Genomic DNA, 9,921 nt, shown 5'->3' on the forward strand with positions numbered 1-9,921 from the left:
TGGCGCACCATGTATCTGGTGCGCCATTAGTGTCTTCCGCACCTGCACATGGTGCGCCACTGCTATATTGTAGTGGCGCATCACATGTCAGGTGCGCCATTAGTATCCATTTCATCTATAGCCCTTTTCCTAGTAGTGGGAAATAGATCTATTAATGAAAATGTGGGGTTGGGTTAGATGTAGTGATGTATGCAGATTTTGAGGATAATTAATTAAAGAGGGAGAGGGGTGAATATTAAACCCATTAAGCTACGCATGAAGGGCGGCCAACCAGCTATGCCACATGGCGCAACCTGGTTGGCTGCAGTGAGAAATCTTAAAAAAAGATGAAGGTGTCGATTGTTTTTTAAATATATTTTTTCTTTTTAGATGGAGGTGAGGACCTTTGATATTTTTTAAATGGAGGGTTACGCAAAGTGGCACTCGCTCGTAGGTTGTGTGGTGATTTTTTATTATAATTTTTATTTTTTTGGTATGAAGATGAGGATTTTTTTTCTGAAATGTTTCTTTAAATGGAGGGACGGACTCAATGTATTTTTTTAAATGGAAACATGTGCACAGCTTCCTCTCAAGCGGCGTCACAGGGTGGCGCCCAACCACTAATCAGAATAAAGGGGATGAAGGAAGAAGAGAGAGTGGAAGGCCAGAAGAATGGGTGGTCAATTGTTGAGTGCAAAACTTATCAATGTGTAGGGCAAGCAAACGTTGTTAGTTTGTACTCCGTCCGGTCCTTTTTCCTCCACATATTAGATTTGTGTCAAATTGAACTTTGCAAAGTTTGATCAAATTTATATTAAAAAATACCAGTATTTACAATACAAAATATATATACTATGAAACTACATTTCATAATGAATCTAACAATGTTGATTTGGCATTGTAAATGTTAATATTTTTTCTATAAGTTTGGTCAAATTAAGATACTTTGATTTCGGACAAAATTTATATGCGAACTAAAAAAGACAGAAGGGAATATCAATTAGCAGCATCCAGGCCAAGTAAACGCCGCTTGCTTATAAGAGCATCTCTAGCCGTTCAGCCCCTTAGGGCGCTAAAAAAGAGCGGTCTGGGGGTGAACCGACGCTAGTTCGGTCCCTGGGGCGACCTAGCTCCCAATCACGCCCTCAGGCGCTGCCCCCAGGACGTGGAAAATTTGAACTTGGTCGTTCCCACTCACAAAAGACGCAATAAGTCCGGCGATCGCAAGTCACTGTTCGGCGTATAAAAAATAGAGCGGCAGAAGTTGGCGTGCGCAACGCATCACTCGGCGGGCTCTGCCCCAGGCGTCGGCGGAGTTGGCGTGCGCGGGCTTGGCGGTGTCGGAGCTGCTTCTGCGCTAGGCGGTGTCGGCGCGGCTTCGGTGGTGCTGGGCGTCGTGGAGGCGTCATCATGCGGGCTTGGCGGCGGCGGCGGCGACGCTGTCGAGGGAAGCTGGTTTAGGATGAGGCCGCGCTCCGCCAAGTACCACGCCTTGACCGCCTCGTCGGTGCTCTGGAGCATGTCCGCCCCGCCAAGCAGAAAAGCCAGGTCGGTGTTTCTCTTCTTTGCGGCGACGTTGGTCCGGAGCAGGTCGAGCTTGACGGCGCAGCTCGACATCAACGCCGACCACCGTGCAGAAGTCTTCTCTTCACGAAGGACGGCCCGGGCCTGCGCGTTGGCGAGGCAGTGCTCGATGGACTCCTGCACTCGAGCGGTAGCCGCATCGGCGTATTTCCCCTTTTTGGCACCTTTGTTGCCGTCCGGCCGCCCTTCCGATGCGCCAGGAGTCGGCGCGTCCGGCTTGTAGGTCTCCTTGGCCTTGTTGGCCGGCTGGGAGGCGAGCGGGAGGGAGATTGGCGGAAGGAAGGAAGAGAATGGGAGGGAAGTGGGGGAAAAGCGGGAAAAAACGGCGGGAAGGGACGCTCGATTCGCCGATAGGGCGGACCCACGCATCCTTTTCGCTTGTGCCGGCGCCCCAGGCGGCCCCAGGACGCTGGGTTTGGTCTGGGTCCGCCGGCACCAGTTTTGACCCGAGCCGGCAAAAAACGGGTTTCTGGGGACGCGATTGGGCCGTTTTTTCGACGCTGGCGTGGCAAAAACGCATGAAAAGAACCTGTTGGGGGTGCAGCTGGAGATGCTCTAACACCCACGTGTCTCTCAGTGCTCAGTCTGTCAGACATCCAAATAGCAGTGTTTCGTAAAACAGCACACGCAGCTACAAAGAGTGACACTGGCGGCCTGCACGTTGTGGTACAAGGGCTAGTTTCATGTACAAACCTTGTAGCGTTCCATTTTTCCGAACGTTGCTACTGTCTTCACGTCTGCATCATTTGGTTTTTTCTCGGACACTGCTGATAGTTAGTGAAGTTAGTGGTTCCGTCCTATTTTCTTGGAACGCTTCTAGTAGTAAAACTTTATAATGGTCGACGAAATATGAATCGAAGACTTAATCCTGATATACCTCAAAACGATACATTCTTGTTACCACGAGATGTATTGTCCGCTATGGATCATTTGATTGGAATGAAATTTGAAATGGGTATACTTGACTATGACGATATGAATCATTTGAAAAATAAAGCGTATTCATTCGGTTGCAGATATGTTACAAGATCAAATCGGATTGGCTCTTGGTCATTTACAACATGCAGTTCAAAAAAAAATATTCGTAAAGTATTCATACGTCAATCGAAACAGACTAGAGGTTTCCCTACTAGGCCTCATTCAGTTTGAAGGATTTCTATAGGAAACTAGCAAGATGCCCATGTGTTGCATGGAACGTCAAGATGCATTTCTATGAGTAGTTTATTTTGTGAGAGAAAAAGATGAACGAGAGAAGACCTTATTTGTAAATGTAGAGAGGGGTGTGGGTATCTTTTTGTAAAATTCCATAGTTTCCTTCCTATGCATCAGATATAAATCGGACGGCCTATATTGCAGGATGGCAGGCACACCATCAACATCAACTATGTCTTTTATAAGAGTAGAGAAATGTAGGAACAAAGATCCCACAAGAAAAATTCCTATAGATGCATTCGGTTTGTAGGAAACACATACGGGAATTTCATAGGAATACTATTCATTTTCTGTGTTTTTGGAGAAATCTATACATCCACTCAAAACTCATTTTGAGCGTAGGAACAAGATAAGACAATTCCTTAGAATGGCAACTTGCCGTCCTATCAAATTCCTATATTACTTTTAGTTTCTACGTTTTGATTTTCTCCAAACCGAATGAGGCCCTAGTGGCCTGTCCGGTAAATATGGAAGGGTCGAGAAGGAATCATTCAGAGAAGAGACACCGGGTACAGCCAGCGCGCTGGAGTAGATCTCCATCTCCACCTGTACCACGCAGGTTGCTTTGCTCCTCGGCGATTAGCCTGCCCTGCTCGCTCCGACATGGCCGACCCTGCAGCGTCTATGAATGAAGAAGCCGACGACGGCCAGCGTTGATTATCGTAAAAGACACCAAACCGCTCCCTGAAACTTGCTACTGTATTTGTGATCGTTGTAGAAGACATAACTGCTTCTGAGTGCACCGCGCAATGGCTTACATGTGCTAGCTAGCTTCTCATTCTGTTTCTTCTGGTGTTGCTAGAAAACATGTGTCCCTCTTTAATCCCACTGGATTTTACAGGTACATTGCAAAGCAAAATCTTGCTAACACAAAGCGCAGCTCGCGCTCAAAGTTGAACTCGCCAAACAGAAGCACAGATCCAATGTTGAATTCCGGAAATTACAACCCGAGTAAACATGTGTAGAAATTTTGTTCCCAAATACAGGATGGCGTCGTCTTTCTGTAGATCCATTTGCCAAACATGTTGATGGCGGCTAGACCACAAAATGCTAGATGCCTATCATGGCCATTGGTGGGCGGTGGCACGCCAGAGCAGCACACCGTGCCTTACAGGTGATTCAGTTTTTTCTACGCTTTGTCATCCTGATGTCTCCTATTCTGAAGTTCTCTACATTTCTAAATGTGCATACATATGCATGTATGTCGCTACTTGCTAGCTAGCCTGCACTATCTTCGTCTATTTCTCTAGCTTGTTTCTGCTAACAAGGCACAAGTTTTTATAGGAGAGAAGAGTAGTGAAATACTTGAAACAAAGAGCGAGCTTTCTCCATCAATCGCAAAGATCCAAAAATTGATTGGCATGTCCTATACATTGTGGTTGGTCGAGAATCTTTATCTATATTGAAACCGTTCTAGGACATATTATTTTCTAGAAGATATAAATAAATGATTGTCCACATAGAGGCCTTCTCATTCATATGCGATGCTTTTGCGCAGTTCTTTAGCAGTCATTTTAAAATTTGGTGAGCCAGCTCAACTCATTAGTTTCCATGTCCATACCGTAATAAATTAAGTAACTAGCACTATTCCCAAAGAAGAACTAAGGGCATGGCCAATGCATAGCCTCAAACTGATGCCATGCGGACCATGTAGGCTCGGATGTTAGAAAAATTGGGTTCGAATGGTACTATGGGATTTTCAGCACGAGGCAGGTGCTTGGGAGGAAAAGATAGTGGTCCTAAGATAAAAGGTAGAAAAAGTAGAGTACATGCATGTGTACTCTATTTTTTTTTTCATTTGCTTGATGAGACCCACCGGCTGATGCTTTCATTGTAGAGGGAAAACAAATGAAGGTGACTGGACCTACTTTTTCTCATGGGGCAACTATATGGTGATGCTTCCATAGTTCATGCGCTAACTAGCACTCGGATGGAAAGCAATGTATGGTACATGTATATGTCATCATGGATAGATAGGTGATCAAATAAAGGATCATATGTTTGTCTCCTTACTAAAAGAAGACTACGAATTAATTCAAACATTAGTTGGCTATGTTCTAATTTTTGGGACATTAGACAATAAAATATAGCTAATCATTGTAGGCATAAAATTCCCATCTACTTGTCTTATTAAGAATTTTGGCATATTGGACCACCTGCCCTTCTGTATTGACAAAAAGGACCACCCCTGAACGTAATTGACGAAACTACCTAGCGTTAGGCCCAACAGCTAACATACTATTGAGACACCCTATGACATGGAGCCTGCGCCATGTACCGTGGCGGCAATACTATTGCGGTTGCTCGGGATTGGACAACGCGTTGTAGTCTTGTCAGTTGTTGGAAGGATTGGTATCACCTTTTGTGTCGAAAGTGCTCCAGCAACGACATGGATTGGTCCCCATGCGACACTGATTCCCATGCACGTCGAATCTCTCTCCATCATTCCCGCTCAATTTTTCTGCCATCGCACTCATAATCTGAGCCTAATAAGCCATCGAACCTCTCTTCATCCTTCATCGAGAAACCTTCCTTAGACATTTCTCTGTTCATGTTTGGTGACCCTTCATGTCGTTTTACTCCAACGATGTCTCATTAGCTTTTGTCAGGTGCGGCTAGAATATGGAGTGTTAGTAGGGGAGGTGTGTGATTTGAAGAACTAGATAACGCCTGGACGTTTCTGCGGAATTTCAATGAACTTATTTAAAATAAAACTACAATATATGAGAGTATTACCGCAGCCCATTCAGCCTAGGAGTAAATGAAAAGCTGATGCATGCATTCATATTCAATTATTTATTATTTAAAAACAAAAATAAAATCAATCATGTGAAGCATTTTCATGTGCTTGATGATGTGGAGGGCTTGCATGTGGTGGAAATGGATACAAATGGAAAGTTGAATGATTGCATGGCACTTTATGATGTGGAGGGTGTGTATGTGGTGGAAAGTAGAAAGTCAAAGGTTTATTGGTTGCGTGCACTTGATGATGTAGATGACTTCCATGTGCATTTAAATGGAAGATGGTATATGTGGGACTTAGTAGTGTTTTACCTACATAGACACGCTGCTAGCTTGATCTATTATATTAACATTGAAGGAGGTGAAAAATGAGCTGTTAAAAAAAGTAGGTATTGATTTTTGCCATGGTCTCATTACATCACCGTTTTTCTGTGACCATACACGTATTTTAAATTGTTAGAGATCATTTCTAGTCACATGCCCAATTTTAGGTATTTTTTTGGTTTTTTGTCATATTTTTAGAGATTTTAATCTTAATGCGTACTCCCTCTGTAAACTAATATAAGAGTGTTTAGATAACTTAATTAGTGATCTAAATGCTCTTATATTAGTTTACAGAGGGAGTAGTTAACAACGTGTAATCTGGATCACATGCTGTTAGATCTAGATTAGCTTAAAGGGGTTAAAGCGGACAAGGGACGCGAGAGTTTTATACTGGTTCGGCCCCTTACGATGAAGGTAAAAGCCTACTCCAGTTGTGATGGAATTGCTAGGTTTCGATGACCAGGGAGCGAATCCGCTTTGCCTGGCTCTCGAGTTGTTGTGTTCCTAAGCCGCCGTTGGGTCGTCCCTTTATATACATAGGTCGACGCCCGCCGGTTTACAGAGTCCCAAGGCTGGATCATCAACGTGTCCGGCTCGGTATCTATTCCTTCTACCTTACAATACAAGTTATATATTAATGTCAGTTTATGCCTATAGGCCTTAACCCGCCTTTGGGCTTTGGGCCTTCATAAAGCGTCACCATCTTTGTCTTCATGGGCTCTGGGTAAAATAACCATCATGGGGATAATCCGGCCTCTTCTAGCCGCTTTACGTCCAATAGTAATATTCCCAACACCGTGCCTTACCGAGTCTTTGGTTTCTGCTACGCTTTGGCATCCTGATGTCTCCTATTTTGAAGTTCACTACATTTCCGAATGCGCATGCATATGCATGCGCGTTGCTACTTGCTAGCTAGCCTGTGTAAAACATAGGGTTTGGGAAACTGGCTTGACATCCTAAAACGGGGTGTGGCTATCTCATTATATAGATGTACCAAGAGGTACAATACAAGGGCTATACAAGATTACGTATATACAGTCTAACACCCTCCCCCAATCTTAACTATAGCCTGAAGTACAAAGTAAGTTAAGATTGCGCCTACAGCCTACAAACTGTGGTTGTGGAAGAGGCTTCGTGAAGATGTCAGCAAGTTGATCTTTTGAGGAGATGAACTTGATACAAAGTAGTCTCTGTGCAACACGTTCCCGAACAAAATGATGGTCAACCTCAATGTGTTTCGTCCTAGCATGAAACACCAGATTAGATGAAAGGTATGTAGCACCAATGTTATCACACCACAGAACTGGAGGATGACCTGGAGAGATTCTCAACTCCCGCAATAAGGACTGTACCCATATGATCTCAGCGGTAGCATCAGCAACTGCTTTATACTCAGCTTCAGTACTGCTACGAGACACGGTGGCTTGCTTGCGAGCATTCCAGGCGATCAAGTTAGGACCAAAGAACACTGCATATCCCCCCGTGGATCGCTGATCATCAGGACTTCCAGCCCAATCAGCAGCAGAGAAAGCCGAAAGTTCACAAGACGGTGCAGACTGAAGAAGCAGACCATACGAAGCAGTGGAAGAGACATATCGCAAGATGCGCTTAACTGCCGAGAGATGAGTGGTACGAGGTGCATGAAGGTACTGGCACACACGGTTGACTGCATAAGAGACATCAGGCCCGGTGATAGTGAGATATTGCAGACCACCAACAAGACTGCGATACTCAGTGGCGTCATCAGCAGAAAGAAGATCTCCATCAAGGGCAGACAACCGATCAGTCACAGACATCGGAGTGATAGCATGTTTGCATTTGAGCATCCCAGCACGGCGCAACAAATCCATAGAATACTTTTTCTGAGTCAGAGTCAACCCAGTAGAGGACAGTGATACCTCCAAACCAAGGAAGTAATGAAGAGCACCCAAGTCCTTGACAGCAAACTCCTCACTCAATGCGGACACAAGGCGATCAGCAGCAGCATCAGAAGAACTGACAAGGATGATATCATCAACATAAACCAATAGATACATCGTCACCTCAGGATGCTGAAGGAGGAACAGTGATGTGTCAGCAGTGGAGGGAATAAACCCAAGAGCCCGGAGAACAGAACCAAGGCGTGCATGCCACGCACGAGGCGCCTGTTTAAGTCCATACAACGCCTTGACCAGACGACAGAGATGATGCGGACGTGTAGGATCAACAAAGCCTGGTGGTTGACGCATATAAACCTCTTCCTCAAGAACTCCATGGAGGAAGGCATTTTGTACGTCAAGCTGACGAAGAGACCAACCACGAGTAACAGCAAGAGACAGCAGTATACGAATAGTAGTAGGCTTGATAACTGGACTGAACGTGTCTTCATAATCAAGACCATACCTCTGCTTGAAACCCTTGGCAACCAGCCGTGCCTTATAGCGCTCAATCGAACCATCTGCATGTCGTTTTACTTTAAACACCCACTTGGAGTCAATGATGTTGAGACCAGAAACCGAAGGAACAAGTTGCCAAGTGCCATTTTTCAGCAAAGCTTGAAATTCCTGCTCCATCGCAGCACGCCAGTGAGGGATACCCAATGCATCCTGAAAATGACGCGGCTCAGCCGTCGGATCCGCAGCAGCATGAGCAACACATGCGGCAAGCCACGCCACAGTCCCGTCTGTGCGTTCCTTGGGGCAAAAAACACCAGACCGGCTGCGTGTGTGTGGTCGATGAGAGACCACAGCAGGCGGCGCCGGCAACACGGGGCTTGCCACAGGAGACGAAGGTGAGACCGATCCGGGGCTGGAGGAGCCAGAGTCATCAGACTCAGTGCCGGACGACGTGGCCGAGACGTGGCTGCCGAGCCCAGCCGACGACAAGGCCGGCTCGCGAGGATCCGAGGTGGCCGAGGCGGGGCTGGCCGGTGTAGCTGCCGTGGCCGCTGGGCCAGCGGTTGTTGGGCCACCTGCCGCTGGGCTAGGCAAGGGCGACGCCTGCGGCGTGGCGGGCAAGCCAGGCGAGCCGGGCGACGGGGCGGGCGAGCCTGGCGGCGGCGCGGGCGAGGCGGGCGCTGCCGACGCCCGCGGGTCGGCTGTGGATGCATCGGGCTGGCGGGCACGACCCGCCATGCATGGGCCATGCACCGGATCATCATGACCATCGTGAGTGTTGTTCATAGCCTCATCATCTAGGAGTTCAAGACGGGCACCACGTCCAATACCTGCAGCATGGTTAGGAAGCAACACAGGAGCATTTGCAACATCCACAAATTGATCAGGCGAAGGTGTAGCGGAGTGCACAGGTGGTAAACTAATGGTAGAGTGGTTCGGAAGAGCACGAAACGGGAACACATTCTCATCAAACACAACGTCACGAGAAATGTAGACACGATTGGTGGGAACATGAAGACACTTGTACCCTTTATGGAGGAACTGTACCCAAGAAAGACACACTTCTTAGACCGAAACTCTAACTTACGCTTGTTGTACGGCCGCAAGTGCGGCCAACACGCGCACCCAAACACTTTGAGAAACGTGTAGTCTGGGATATCATTGAGCAAGAGTTCAAGAGGGGTTTTCATTTTCAGTAGTCGCGAGGGAAGCCTATTTATCAAGAAACAGGCAGTGGAAAAAGCATCACTCCAGAACTGAAATGGGACGGAGGCATGAGCTAGTAAAGTAAGTCCAGTCTCTACAAGATGACGATGCTTACGTTCAGCGGTGCCGTTTTGCTGATGTGTATGAGGACAAGATACGCGATGCGAGATCCCAAGCTTGTTGAAAAACGAGTTGAGGTTGTGATATTCACCCCCTAGTCGGATTGAACATGAATAATTTTGTGCTTAAGGAGACGCTCAACATGTGCTTGGAACTGAATAAAAACATCAAACACATCAGATTTACGCTTGATAAGATATAGCCAAGTAAACCGACTATAAGCATCAATGAAACTGACATAATAGTTGTGACCACTAACAGACGTTTGGGCATGACCCCATACATCAGAAAACACAAGCTCAAGAGGATGTTTCACAACACGACTAGACTCTGAAAAAGGTAGTTGGTGACTCTTGCCCTGCTGACAGGCATCACAGAT

Source organism: Triticum urartu, chromosome 6 (genome assembly GCF_003073215.2).
Source record: "Triticum urartu cultivar G1812 chromosome 6, Tu2.1, whole genome shotgun sequence".
In the NCBI taxonomy this organism is placed as follows: Eukaryota; Viridiplantae; Streptophyta; class Magnoliopsida; order Poales; family Poaceae; genus Triticum; species Triticum urartu.